General features: G+C 48.5%; 1 protein-coding gene across 3 annotated transcripts in view; it reads right to left on the reverse strand.

Moving 5' to 3' along the window:
• The window catches only part of CACNA1E (calcium voltage-gated channel subunit alpha1 E), a gene marked incomplete at its 3' end in the record, with an annotated part of 300,753 nt that overhangs the window by 273,004 nt on the left and 12,778 nt on the right, over nucleotides 1-14,971 (reverse strand). The window lies entirely within an intron of this gene.

Genomic DNA, 14,971 nt, shown 5'->3' on the forward strand with positions numbered 1-14,971 from the left:
CAAAGAGAGAGGGACACAGCCTCCAAGATGGCTGTGTACATCAATACACAAACTTTATCAACCCACACTGTGTCTGTGCAGTCTGCATGACTGATATGAGCAAACAGGCAGGTAGGACAGTGGGTGGTCCTTAGCATGTGGAACTGTAACCATTTCTGATTAGGCTCTGAACACAAAGTATCTTCTCAAGAAAAGACAGAGTGTAGCCAATAAATAATATATTAGACATATGGTAGACACTCCAGATACTTAGTGAATTCAGTGACATATCCAGGAATTAACCAGGACTAAAAAGGGAAGTGGGACGAAGGGAAGAAGAAACACTGATGCTGTTGCAGGCTCCCCGTTCTTCTCAGTCTTCAAACCACCGGACTGTATAATGATGCTTCAGCAAGGATCCAGCTGTGGCTGTTCGTTGCTGCCTCGGGGAATCACATCTGTAGTGCCCTCTTCTAGAACCTCTGCTCGAATGAACAGAAGAAGAGCCCTTGGAAAAGGAACAATTCTCTCCATGAGCTCCCTTTTATTTTAATACCCAATTCAGGAAAATCTATAATGGGGCCAGGAGAAACTGGCTTTGTCCCACCTTTCTCTCTCCTAAGCATCTACATCTATAGGAAACAGACAGACAAATCATTAGTCTGCATTCAGGGCAGCAAAGTCGGGGCCTCTAGGAATCAAACTACAAATGAATGGATAGTGAATTCAGGCTTCGTTTTCTGTTGCATTTTTCTGAAGACAGGTGAGTGGGCTCCCTGCGACGTTTTGAAAAACAGGACTACGATTCTAGGGCCAGCATCCTTGACTCCCGCAGAAAGGTTGTGCCGTTAAGCCCAGGGGAAGGCCGGAGGGGGGGACTTCTAGAAAAGAGAGAGGGAATCACCGGCTCCAGGATCACTCTGCACGTGGGATTTCATTCTATAACTATGGTTGTGACAAACAGAAGTGAGCTGTTGCCACTGGCCTTGCTGAGCAACCTGGAATCTGGCAGCTTCTGGAATCCAGGCGGGAGAGATGAGTAGTAAGTCTGATAAAGTGGGGGGAAGGGAAGGGATCTTGTCTCCCCACACATTCAAGCTGGTTGTGTAGGATGTAGGGCCCAGAGCCCTCCCTAGGGAGTACAGAAGGAGGGCAAATCATAAACACGCCCCCATGCCTCCCCATCCCCTCTAGGACATGCGTGTCGGTGAACATCAGTGGCAAAGAAGCACTCGCAGCATCTCTGAGAGGGGTTAGGGCAGAGGTGGTACGTGCAAGATGTGAGCTGCCCCAGCGGCTGCTCTAGTCCTGGTGCTGGAATGGGAGGCTGCAGGGGGTGAGATGGCCGGCCGCGTCCGAGCCTCCAGAACTGTTCATTCTCATTTAGCAGCACCGCTCCCCGCCCCCTGCCCCCATGCAACCCTGAGTCACAGCCCATTCTCCAGCAGCTGGCCATCCTCCCTTCCCACACACCCCAACACTCACACGGGACTCATACCCTGGGGACAGCTCTGCTGGCCTCTAGAACCCAGCCACCGGATCTGAAAACTGGATGGACGGGGCTCAGAGGACCTCAGAGCCAGCCTCCTGCCTCCATACCCTACTGTGCTGGCTGAAACCCTCTCAGTCAGAGGGGAGCCTCATCACATGCAAAGCCTCATCACATACAAAAGCCTCATCACACCTCACCACTCTTCCTCCTTCCGTCCTTCTGGGCACCGAGCATGGCCCGAGAGCTAAACGTGCCAGCAAATACACACCAGAGATGTCCACCGCACTTACAAGCCTACTTTCTTGTGACAAGTCCCCACACACAGCTCACCCAGGGGTACCAGTGCCCACCAATCACAGGGGGAGTTCTCCTCCTTCCCATCATGGGCTCTAATCCAGAGCTCTGAACAAGTGCAGGATGACCAGGACCACACCAGGATCTGGTGTCCCATAAGCCCTCTGAATAGGCTAGCCTGTCCTTGGCCTGGTTCAGACACCCAGAATTCCCCAGACCCGAATGGTAAAATGAAGATGGGAACGTGGCAGAAGTGGAGGCCCAGGAATCCATGCCCTTTCCTGAGAACATCCCCAGGGAATCGGTACAGATAGGGAACCAAGAACATGACAACAAGCCAATGACAAATGGCAAAAGAAGTGAAGGGCACTTGGGGCATGTTTCTAAGATGCAGGCCACGAGATACTAGGGCTACAGGAACTTGCAATCAAACGAATGAGGGAAAGCCTGGGTTCGGTCAAGGACAGCAGGTTTCCTCCCAGCAGGGTGCTTGGAGCCTTTAATTTAATACTCTTGTACACAGCATGCACCCCCTCCCCCAAAGGGGGCTGGGAACAGGACACAGCACTCCCAAACTTCTTCACCATATAACCCTTCTGTCAGAGCATCTCTCCTGGGGATGCTGTTCCTAGGAACACATCTGGGAAGCCCTGATACAAAGGGCAGAGCTCACGGCCAGTCCCCAAGGGTCCGGGGGATGCGAGGATGGCGGCTCTGACAGGAGTGAAATTAATGCCTCTCCCACTTCACGCCCTGTCCTTGTCTCTAACAAAAATATTCACAAAGTATCAGGCTTGGCCAGCCCTTTGCCATGGCTGGAAGGCCCCATACAAGTTCAGAAGGCTACTCGGCAGGTCCAAGGGGCCCAGCACGTGACCTGGGAAGCAGGACCGGGGACACGCATGTTCACATTCAAGCTGCAGATGTCGCGCACTCTCATTGATCTACTGAGGGGACAGGTTTCTTCTCCTGAACACCTTCGAGGGACAAGCACAGACACAAAAGTGAAGGAGCTCTTAGTTCCTGACCTTCAGGCAAGGCAGCTCCTGTTGGTTGTGCATTTCCAAGGCTTTCCACCCAGCAATGCCCACTTGGGCTGCCGCAGCCCCTCTGTCGCCCCATTCCTCATGCCCACTTCCACACCTGCATCCTCCTGGCCAGACAGTCTAAGCATACAGCTCCCTGCTAGGACCGGTAAGCTCACCTAGCCCAGAATGTCCAGGTGCAGACAGATGAGGCTTCTGGGGGACACAGGGCTAGCTCCTTGGCCATTACCATGACGGGCGCTCAGTGCAGGAGAAAGGCTGACAAGCCAGACTTCCTTTAACCAGACAGGTATCTGGATGGCCAAGAATTCATGAGGGCTCAACAAATGGCACCACCTATGGCCCAGGGGGCTAGAATCTAAAAGTGAGGGTTTGGGGGCTTCCCTGGTGGCACAGTGGTTGAGAGTCCGCCTGCCGATGCAGGGGACACGGGTTTGTGCCCCGGTCCGGGAAGATCCCACATGCCGCGGAGCGGCTGGGCCCGTGAGCCATGGCCGCTGGGCCTGCGCGTCCGGAGCCTGTGCTCTGCAACGGGAGAGGCCACAACAGTGAGAGGGCCACGTACCGCAAAAAAAAAAAAAAAAAAAAAAAGTGAGGGTTTGGTAATTCAGTTTCTGAGAAGACCCTGTTCCCACATCCTCCCGACTCAAATCCTCTGCCTGTAGTCTGATGGCTAAGGACCCAGTCAGAGCAGTGATCCTTTGGCTTGAAATTCTGAAAACCTCAGGAAATTCCCTGGCAGTCCAGTGGTTAGGACTCTGCGCTTCCACCGCAGGGGGCACAGGTTCGATTCCTGGTCAGGGAACTAAGATCCCACAAGCCGCGTGGCAAATTTTGAAAACTTCAAATGCACATACCCTGGAGAGGGATGTCCCTTTAGGCGTTACAGAGCATCTCGACCTCAGGATGAATTCATGTCTGGGGCAATTAAGGATCTGAGGTGAAATTTTGGTGCAGAAGTAAAGGTGAAACTATGGGAATTCTGTGTATCTGTGACTAGGTGAAAGAAAGAGGGGGACGGCAATTTTAGGAGAGGAGAGCAGGAGAGAACACGCAGCTCGGCCCAGGCCCTAGCCACGCCCCCTTACAGCCCTTTCCTTTAACCTCTTGTCCACTTCCCTTTCTGAAGAAAGCACAAAGAATGGGCACTTACATCTTAGTGATTTTGCTTCCTCCTGCAATGGCCTTTCTCCTCCTTTCTGGTCATAGATCAAGATGGAGGTGAAATTCACCTTGTCTGTAAAGGCTTCTCCCTGTGCCCCACAGCTCTCTGCATGGTACAATTTTATCATCCCCCCTCATACTGATCTCCCCCAAGAAACTATACCTAGAAAGCAGGGACAGTTTTGTTCACCTCTCCACTGGTGGTTCTCAGCAGAGCTCCTGGCACACAGTAGGAGCTCACTCGGTGTTAAGCGCAGGCATGAATGAAAGGGAGGCATCCCCGTCCGTGAGCAGTAGCTCCACTGAGGAGCTGTCACGAAGACCAGGCTGCAGTCACTCCCCCTGGCTCGGGCCCCCAGCTTGGGATCTGACTCAGGGGCACCGCTCCCTGAAACAGAAGTTCAAGAGCCTTACCAAGGGCTCTGCTACATCTCCCAGAAGAAGAGCCTGGATTGCAAGTAACAGCCCACAGGGCACAAGGATGCACCTCACAGGCTAGGCAAAGATGTGCTTGGAAAGGTCAAAGGGAGCTCCGTGTTGCAAGGGCTCAGAGAACAACGCCTTTCATGAAACAGAATGGAAGTCTGTGCAGGACTCTGATGCCTTCTGCCCAGGAATTCAGAGACTCCTATTACATTCTGTGCCTGACACCAAACACATTTTGGAGAACACTCTCTCTCCCTGGTGTCTGCACCGTCTGTGGCTTGAGATTTTGACTATATGGAGCTAATGGAACAGTGAGGGAGCCTGAGGGCAGAGGCTTTGTTTGCCCCAGGGACCTCTGTACCCCAGTGTCCAGCTCACAGCGGTCACCCCATGACTGGTTTTTAACTAATTAATAAAGTAATCAATCAATTCATAGGCTAATAGCCCAGGAAAACCAGAGCCGGAGCTATCCTTACAAAAGCTACCCATACTTTCTCTACACAGTACACCCATTTGAACTTTGTGTGCTATATGCCGTGTACACACATTAGCTCTTCAAAAAAAGAAACCAGCATGCATAACAGACCCCTTTAATGTAAAAAAAAATTTTTTTACGAGCAAAGGAAAAAAATCTGTCTTGCTAGAAGGATAATGAGTTTTCTTGGGGTAGTAGGATTTCTTCTTTACTCCTTTACTCACTGTGTTATAATGAGCATGTATTCATTTATAACTATAAAATCAATTAAAGCTATATCTATTCTGAAAAAACCAAACCAACACAAAAACCCATGCCAACCTGAGGGTCATGGAAATCAGCACAAGATTTCTGAGAGGATCAAACGCAGGAGAACAAAGGGACTGGACCGAATGAGGAAATGACCACGGAAACTCTCTGAAACCTGCAAAGATGCCTCTTCTCTGCATCAGTCTCGCTGTCTGCTCGCTAGGGGCCTCATTTTATAAACTTCCTTGGCAATCTCCCCAAATACCCCTTCACTCCTTTCTCGCTCTAAGCCCATTAATGAGGACCTGTGTCACTCCAACACTCCCTTTCCCATCTCGCAGCTTCAAGACAGTCATTAGGGAAATGATAAAAATAGGATCCCTTATTGATTTATCTCCTTTACCCAATGCTCCTTCCTTCGAATGGTTGACTTGTTTCCTTAGCAACACAGCTAATTTGAGCAGCACGACTTGGCCTGCACACCTGCTATTTGTTCTTCTCCTTCCTGAAGCCCAGAAAGCTGGGGCAGGGGAGAGAGAGGACTGCCCTACCAGCTAGCAACTGGCTACCATGGTGGCACTGGCTCTGATTGTCAACAGAGCCCCGGGGGACTGGTCTGGGAGCTAAGCCCTCCCTTTGCTCACCCAGCAGAGCTTCCCCATCCACACCTCACAGGGACTGATGTGCAGGTACAGGACTGGGAAGGACTTAGGGCCCGAGCAGCAAATCTGGGGTGTCCCCAGGGAAACATGCATCTCTATACCATCAGGAGGCTGATCTTAGACCCTTATACTCTCAGCTGCTTCCTCTCAGAGCTGTGATGCTAGAATACCAAGGGGGAGACTGAAAGAGCTCAGAGGGCTGAGGGCCCACCGGGGACAGGCAGTCAGATGGAACGCTGTGCCCTCTCTCCAAGTCCTGGCCTAATGGAGAATGTGCTTTTGTGGGGGGCAGCCTGTGGCCCCCTAGGCACTTCCTGTAAACTCCTGGGGAGTCTAGAACAGCACAGTCTGAGAGGCGGCAGACCTCAGGACCCATCACCACCCCTCACCCCAGGCCGAGAGCACACCCCCTCCGGGCAGGTCTGCCTCCTGTCCTCCTGTCCGTCCCTGCCTCCTGTTTGGGGAGGTCTAATTCTAAGAGATGGAAGAGTCTCAGAAGACAGCCTGGGCAGCGTTGTGCACATCCTTCCACTCCTCCCTCACCTGCACAGAAATGTCATTCTAACCAGTGGAATGTTGACTCAAAAACAGTCACGGGGGGGCTTCCCTGGTGGCGCAGTGGTTGAGAGTCTGCCTGCCGATACAGGGGACACGGGTTCGTGCCCCGGTCCGGGAAGGTCCCACATGCTGGCGGAGAGGCTGGGCCCGTGAGCCATGGCCTCTGAGCCTGTGCGTCCGGAGCCTGTGCTCCGCAACGGGAGAGGCCACAGCAGTGAGAGGCCCGCGTACCGCAAAAAAACAAACAAAAAAAAACAGTCACGGGGTGAGGAGTGCTGCCTAGTCTGTGATTCCCTCAAACACAACACCAAAGGGATATTTTAAATATGAACAATAGTGAAATCCTGCTATCCGAGACCTTCGTGCTGCCTTTTTAATATGAGAAGAATTAGAATCTTCCTCGAGACGTGGAATGCAATGGAGAAAATGTACCTTGGCAATGGAGACCAGAGCCACAGCTCTCCATGCAAAAGTCACCCCCAACATGATATTCAAGTCAGAGAAAACCACCGCCACCCATTCCTCCAGAACCAAAGGAGGGCAACAAAAGGATCAAAGTCTGAGATGATTCATGAATACGTACACACTACTATATATAAAATAATCAACAAGGACCTACTGTATAGCACAGGAAACTCTACTCAATACTCTGTAATAACCTATAATGGCAAAGAATCTGAAAAAGAATAGACACATGTATATGTATAACCGAATTACTTTGCTGTACACCTGAAACTAACACAACATTGTAAATCAACTATATTCCAATATAAAATAAAAATTTTTTTAAAACCCTTTGAAAACTGTAAGGTGCTAAACAAATGCACAGTCATTTTTATTCTCCTACTAAATCAATCTTTAAGCACTGCTCTGGCTCCAAGCTTTGGGGGAAGCATCTGTTAGGGGTCACAGCCTCCGGAAGCGGGCTGGTTGGCTGCAGCCATGGGCTGACATTGAAGAGACCCACCGCAATAAAGGATTTAAAAGAAAATTATGGTAATGGGCCTCCGGGAAGAAAGCAAAGACATTTGGCCCAGAACCTCCTGGGAATATGGAAAGCACATCCAAACACCAGTCCCCAGAGGAGGATTTATGAAGCTGATGGCTCTGATGCAATCTCGCCCAGTGATTAGAAGGGACATTCATCACACCCAAGGCCAGGGCTAAGAACAGGAGGGGTTGAACCGCCACAGAGGTCCGGCTCTGGCTCCTACAGACCCTGATGGAAATGCAGTGAGATCATGCTGGTGAGATCATATCCCCCCGCCTGGGCTGCAGAGAACAATACATCTGCCCTGGAGGGACCAGTAATAGCGAAGAGATGAGACTTAGGCCTAAAACCCAGACATGGCCAGAGCCACCACCATCGTTTCCACATGCAGTGTCTGCACCCCTCCCTAGAGGCTGACATTCTCACAGGAATAGCTGTCTCCTAGCCTTTCCACACACGTCATATGTACAGTTCTTCAATGCCTCACAGACTGAAAAAAAAATTAAAACCAGCCCTGTTAGGCCTGGGGCCAGCTCTCCTTCCTGGAAGGATGCTTCACCTTTTCTCCAGATTGTGGAATGCAGTAGGAGGAAATATGAGATAAAAAGATTGAGCCAAGAGGGCTTTCTAACAGCTCTCAGCAAGCCTTTGCAGCCCTGCCCCACTGAGGCCAGGTTCAGAGGTTAGCCACGGTCCAAGAGAGCTTCGGCCCAGTGGCTAATATGCTCCTGGATGGGCTCCTCCTGGACTTCTCTGAACTTGCTCCCGTGGCTGACCTAGGAGGACAGTGCGTCCAAAGAAGACTCATCCAGAAAAGGGAATAAATAGAGACACTGTATTCTGTGGGGTTCTGAGGGGCTACAGATAAATTTTTCAATTTCCTGAAAAACAATGTTAAGCATCTAAACTTATCAATGTATGAACCACTCTCATCTCTGGGGCAAGTCACACCCTCAACTGCATTCCCATCTCTTTTCTCAGTCCTTATTTTTAGGCTTCCAGGCTCTGTCCTGGGCTCGTCAACAGAGGGTGGACCACATGTTGCCACCGAAGGGCAGGAGGGCTAAACCCCTGTGCTTCCTCATGTGACAGAAGAATCAGTACACAATTCCGGCGGCAAATCTGGAAATCCATCCTGGATCTCTCCTTCCTTTCCCACACCCATGGCAGCAGAAACGCACTGTTAACAAGCAGAAAAATGGGGTGGAAGGCTCTGCATACTTCGTATTGTCCCATTTCATTATCTCATTGCTTTCCTTACTAGAATTTTTCTCGTCTTAAAAAAAAAAAAGCCCCAACTCGTCTTAAAAAAAAAAAAGATTGAAAAACCAAACCCCTTTTCTTTTTTTAAAACAAAACAAAACAAAAATGTATCATGTGACTTCCAGCCTTAACATTAATTTTTTAATTTTGGTTTCCATGGTGGTGGGATGCAACCTGCCATCACCATGACAACAGCTGCCTCTATTCAAATTCACCGTATGACAGGCAGTCCTGAACACACCTCTCTCCCTCTCTCTCTGTCAAGAAGATGGAAATGCCATTACACCTACTCCTAAAGACTTAAATCCTAATGAATGAAAAACAAAGGAAACAATGTTGAGAATACAGCAAAGAGGCAGAGACCCCCCACCCCACCGAAAGAGGCTTTCTGTTTGCCGGTACAGTCCCACTGCTCTCTTAGGGAGGTCAATGGACTCAGTTACCCAAAACAAAGATCCCTAGCATTACCCTTGCAATGTTGGCTGTGTAGCTGCATTGAACTTTTCATTGCTTTTAGACCAAAGAACTCCCGTCTGACTCCCATGTCCCTGCCCTCTATATAAGAGGACTAAAAGGAAGTTCACACTATTGCCAATTTGGTTAACCCGTGCTGAGGTCAGTTCCAGACTCAGCCGAGCCCCAATTCCAAAAGGATGGGGAGTGGCGATTCTGCGGATCTCAGACAGCACCGGCTTCCTTCTCTCTTTTGTCTCACTAACAGTCAGCTGGGTAAGTCTTAACAAATTCCCTTTTTGTGTGTCTGACTGAATCCTGGACTCAAAACGCTGTCATTCGACACAGAGTTTTGGTGATCAGGAGACAAATGATTGAACGCTACAGAAAAGGGAAGAAAGAAAGGGGGAACATTAAAAGCCTCTGGAAGGAAAACAAAACAGTGGTGGGAAAATTACCTGTTTCAGAAACCAGAATCTGTGTTTTGATGACACTCTGATGAATTCAAGCCCATCAAGCATTCTGGCAGCAATGTGCATTTTAGGGAAAGAATGTGGGCTGCAATCAGCAGCCACACCCAAGACTGTAGCCTACTCCACATCCACACTCACTCCGTGTGTTCACTCTGAATGTGGAAAGAGAATGAAAAGCCTTTTGTGAAAAAGTCCACAGGTCATCTCTGGGAGAAGTTTTCGTTTTCCTCTAAAAACCCTGCAACTGCACCCCAATATTCAAAGACACCTACTGAGCCTCCAAACCACATGAGAAAAACGCTGAACACACTAAGGGTACTCAGCTTGGAAAGGGAAGACTTGAGAGAGACATCACAGCTGTTTTCAAATATCTGAAGGGCTAGCTTGTCGGAGGGGGCTTTGATGTCGTCTAAGTTATTCCGAAGGGCAAGGCTGAGACCACTGGGTGCAGTGGCCACCCAAAGGCAGATCTGCGGCAATACAGAGAAGTTCCATGGTTCCACAAGTGAATGGACTATTCTGTTAAGTAGTAAACTAACTGTTGTACGAATAGATGTTTAACAACCAGACTCTCTGAAGAGAGAAAAGCCCTGATGTGTAGCGTGTGTCAATTTCTGGAGTGTAAAGACTGTCTCCATGGCGACTGAGGCTACCAACTTGACACCAATGCACATGGAGTTGGGAAGAGATACACACAGTTGAAACCCACACACTGGGACTAGCCAGTTCCACACACCACTTACTGTAAGTTCCATGTCTCTGGGAGACCATCGAGGATATTGAGGAAGAGATTCCTGTATTTGATAGCAGTTGAGCTGGATCAACCCTCCTATGCATAAGAGTTAACAAATGGGAAGGAAGAAAAGTCAATGAGTCTTTGGTCTCTTGCTCAAGGGCCTCACGGGTCAGCATGACTCCCTCTGTCCCTTAGACTCAAGTTGCTCTCTTAGCTGGACCTGCTTTCATGAAGTCTGAAGCATCACCCGTATCACAGAAGGCTGGTACCTGTGTGGTGGGATGTGTGCCAGAAGCAGCCACGGGTGAATAGTTTGCCAGCACCATGAAACATAAGAATTAATCATCCCATTCTCTCAGGTTGAATTCCGGGAGACCCAGGGGGCTCCTGCTACATCACCGTAGCCTGTAAGAGAACTGAGAGGAACCTACCAACACACATGATTAAAAGCACAATCCAAGGAAACAAATCAGGTAAAGGCTCACCTCTTATTCTGGAAGGTGAGCGGATCTCAGCCTTTACTACACAGTAGAATCACCCGGGAAGCTTTTAAAAATTAAGGATACGGATATTCCATCTGTAGAAATCCTGATTTAATTTGTCTCAGCTACCATCTGGGCATCGGCATTTCTAGAAGGACCTAGGCTGATTTCAATGTGCAGCCAGGGAGAAGAACATTGCCTTCAGTGCTGGAGGCCATGACAGCTAATGGTGTCCTCAACTCAGCTGAGATAAAAAATGAGGAAACAATCCCAGAGGCACCTCGGTAAGAACGGAAAGGTGCCTTAGAGCTCTCTTAACTGATCCAGAACACTCATTTTATAGATGTAGATACTGAAACCAGAGCAGGAATAAGACTTTTCCAGAGCCAGCACTAGAAACATCTATGGATTCCTGAAAAGCTTAGGAACCAGTTATCACAGCCATCAAATAAAACTCCCTAGCTTCTTGGCTTGAATTGACAGTTCTAAAGACAAGAAGGTATCTTCTTACTGAGTTTACTGCCCCATCCCTACTCGACTGTTCTCAAGAGCGTATCTCTTAAGGTAGGGTGTGGACAGTTTACCTTTGTCAGGACCACTGAAGAGTCCAGAAAACATTCTGAGATGAGTACTCGCCTCAGCAGCCATTCTCCCACCTGCTGAGATGTGATCTTGGTTTTACGCTGGGTAGAAGCCCACTGCCTACTGAGTACTACCACTTCATAACATTCTCCAGCAATATTTTTGGGAAAGGAAAACATCGACCATTGTTCTGAATCCCTGCTTCCCATTCTCATTGGATCTGTGCTGGCTGGCGTCTCTTAAATTTTCCTTCTCTTGTCTACTTTTTCTTAATTAAGTCCTTTCTTATTAATCATGATCCAGCCTCCTATGCCCCAACCCAGAGAAACACTAAAAACATATACCTGCTAACAAAAAAAAGGAGGAAAACATCCCAGGAAGAGGATGAGGGGATAGAAGGATGATGGCCGAGTGGAGGAAGAGTACTGAAGAAAGCAGAGAGGAAATGTGATAAAAAGGAGCCCTGGGGCTTCCCTGGTGGCGCAGTGGTTGGGAGTCTGCCTGTTGATGCAGGGGACGCGGGTTCGTGCCCCGGTCCGGAAAGATCCCACATGCCACGGAGCGGCTGGGCCCGTGAGCCATGGCCACTGAGCCTGCGCGTCCGGAGCCTGTGCTCCGCAATGGGAGAGGCCACAGCAGTGAGAGGCCCGCGTACCGCAAAAAAAAGAAAAAGAGAGAAAAGGAGCCCTGGACTGAGAGTCAGGAGCCCTGGGTTCCAGCCCAGGCTCTGTCACTTACTGAGACATCAGTGACAAGTCACTTAACCTCTCTGACTCTCAGCTTTCTTACAGATAAAGGAAGGTTTGATTACACTTTCTCTTAGGTCCCCGTAACTCTAACATTCTCTTAGTCTGTGGTGCTAATAAGTAACATGATGGGAAGGGAAGTGAGACAGAAAGGGGGAGCGCCCATTATTACAACTGAGAGAAGCCACTTTTGGCAAAGCTACTCATGAGTACATCCAACAATAACACCCAAAGCAGAAGTCCTGGCACACCTAGGAGTACCTTTCAGGTGTCTAAAGTCAATGGAAACACTTCTAAATTTTCAATAGCAGGAGCTCCATGACAAGCTGGACTGGCAGGAAACACCTCTAAGAGAGAGTTAATAAAAAGTCAGAATCCTCCAAATGGTGACCTGAAGATGAACCTGAGGCTGCTTTTCCATAAACCTACTGGAAGCCTTTGCTACGCTCTCTGTCGGGATAGTAAAGTCTTTTCCGCAGCCTCTCTGTCCCCACAGCCCCCGTGTCCTTAACAAACCGCAAAGGTAGAAGCATTCAGTAAACGGTGAAAGTTCAAAACAAGTCATAAATGTTGTCTCCTCCACACTACCACTCACACTATGGGTGCCCCGGAAAAGGGAGGGCTGAGAACAGACCTTTTGAGGGCTGGAAAAAAGAAAGTGGACTCGATATGCTAATATTAAAAAGAAAAGGAGAATTAGCTCTTCCAAATCAAAAGTCCTTTGCAGAGTGATGACGTCTGACAGTGGAGCTTCTGGTGAAGACAGAAGACAAAATAGCAAAGGGCCCCATTTCCAAATGAAGCTTGCATTCCAATGACACAGGGCAAGCTGCCTCAGACCCACTTCATGACGATGGGTAAGAGATCTTTGTGCTTTTCCCATCTATCGCTCCTTTACTCCTCCATGGGTTTAGCCTCATACCCAACGGGTGCTACTGATACAGGCAAGCAGTTCACAGTGTCATCCTAAAAGATGCTCTGTTAGGGAAGAGTACTTGCTACTCTTCTGGTCTGACCTGAGGCAGTGTGGTTCAGTGGAAAGAGAGGAGCCAGTGGAGTCGTTCAGACCACATCTACCTGTGACCCTGGGCTAATCATCTGTAAGATGAGAACAATAATATCCACTTCACACAGCTCTGGGTAAAGTGATAATATAGCTCTAAAGCACACTGCAGAGTGTCTGCCACACGACAGGCATTTATTAAAGGTTAGGTTCCTCTGAACACTCCCAGGGATGTGTACTGAGGGGTGGATGACTCTCCAGGTCTGGATCATGGTCTCTACAGCATGTTGGTAAAATGATATGAAAATAATTACTTGAAAATAAAAATAAATGAAGGTAAGAGAAGAGAAAGGGATGATAAACCTTATCATTGCGCAGGGTTGTTCTGAACCCAGCCTCTTCCACAGTGCAAGTGTGGAAAGCTGTCGGACAGTTCTCATTTCCCAGAATCTATTCCCTTGCTTTGCTCCTTTGAGCCTGTCTACTGATGTTTGTGACAGAAGTGAGCTCAGTCTTTCTGAGCCTGCACATTCAGGGGTGGGCATTTGTTTGTTACTCTCTAGTCATCATCAAGGAAAGAGGTTACCCAGAGAAGATGTACCATCCCTTATCCACAGAACTTTGGGGGAGGAGGGGCAGATGGTGATCTCAAAAATAAATAAATACATAACAATCAATGAGAAGGGATTATCACGTTGCCAAAATGCCCAGATCCTCGGAATTTACATGGGCCCATATCCCCCAGAACTGCCTCTCCTCATGTGACCACATCCACCTACCCACCCCACCTCCAGAAAAGCCCACACCCTTCAACTGCTCCTCATATCAGCAGACCAGCAGAACACATGCATCCTTGTACATCCATATGGCTCAGTTATCTCATAAATACAAACTCCCTTGCAAATACAATCCAAAGTTAGCAGAAAGAAGAGGCAGTTCCTTTCATTTTTCTTTAGGCCCACTCCCTAATTTCCTTTGAGTCCTCCACCTGGTTTCCAGAAGCCAAGTGGTACATCCTGGTTCTCCATTCACATCCACATCAGTGCCCAGTTCCCTCAAGTAAAATGCCCTCCAGTATCCTGGTCAGATGACCTTCCCTAAGCTCATAGGGCTCCAAGCCATGGAGGCTCCCCCTCTCTGCCACATGCCTCTAACCCTTTCAGAAGTTTCATCCACAGTTCATGGAATCCCATTGTGACTCCCTTCTCTGACAGAACAAAGATGGAGACTTTAAATACCCAGAAACCCAAACAGGAGGAGGAGGTAGCTAGAAGGCTGGCAACCTCTGAGAAGAAAACCTGCCCAGAGGCCAAGCTGGGGTTCTAGGAGGGACACTTCCACACACCATCAATCAGGCCATCTGAAACTTGTGGCTACCATTTCTGTACAAACAAAATCGAGTGACTTTGTCTAATTGATAGTTTTGAATATCTCATCTGCTTTTATCAAAAGTTTGCTGGAAAACTTCTGCATCATTATTGCTCCTACAGATATCTTTTTTCTGGACTGTAAATCCAAGTGTGTCCTCAGGGCCAATGTTGCTGTAAAACTGGCATCAGAGACCCATGAAGAAAGACAGATTTGGATGCAGATTTTTAAAATGTAAACCCAATAACTTTGAGAAGAAAAACAAAAAGGGTTGGTGGGCAAACCACCCAGTTGCAGTGGTTGAGAGCACGGGCTCTGATCCAGGCCTCCAGGTCTCACTTGCTATGTAATCTTGGGCAAATGAGTTAACCTCTCTATGCTGTAATCTTCCCAGCTGTGAAATGTAGAAAACAAGCATGCATATCTCTGTAGAACTGTCATGGGGAATAAATGCAATAATCCATGGGATGCACTTAGCACAGGAATCTGGCACATAGTAAATACTCAATAAAATGTTGGGTATTTATTA

This window comes from Mesoplodon mirus (genome assembly GCF_964341445.2).
Source record: "Mesoplodon mirus genome assembly, chromosome: 3".
NCBI classification, from domain to species: Eukaryota; Metazoa; Chordata; class Mammalia; order Artiodactyla; family Ziphiidae; genus Mesoplodon; species Mesoplodon mirus.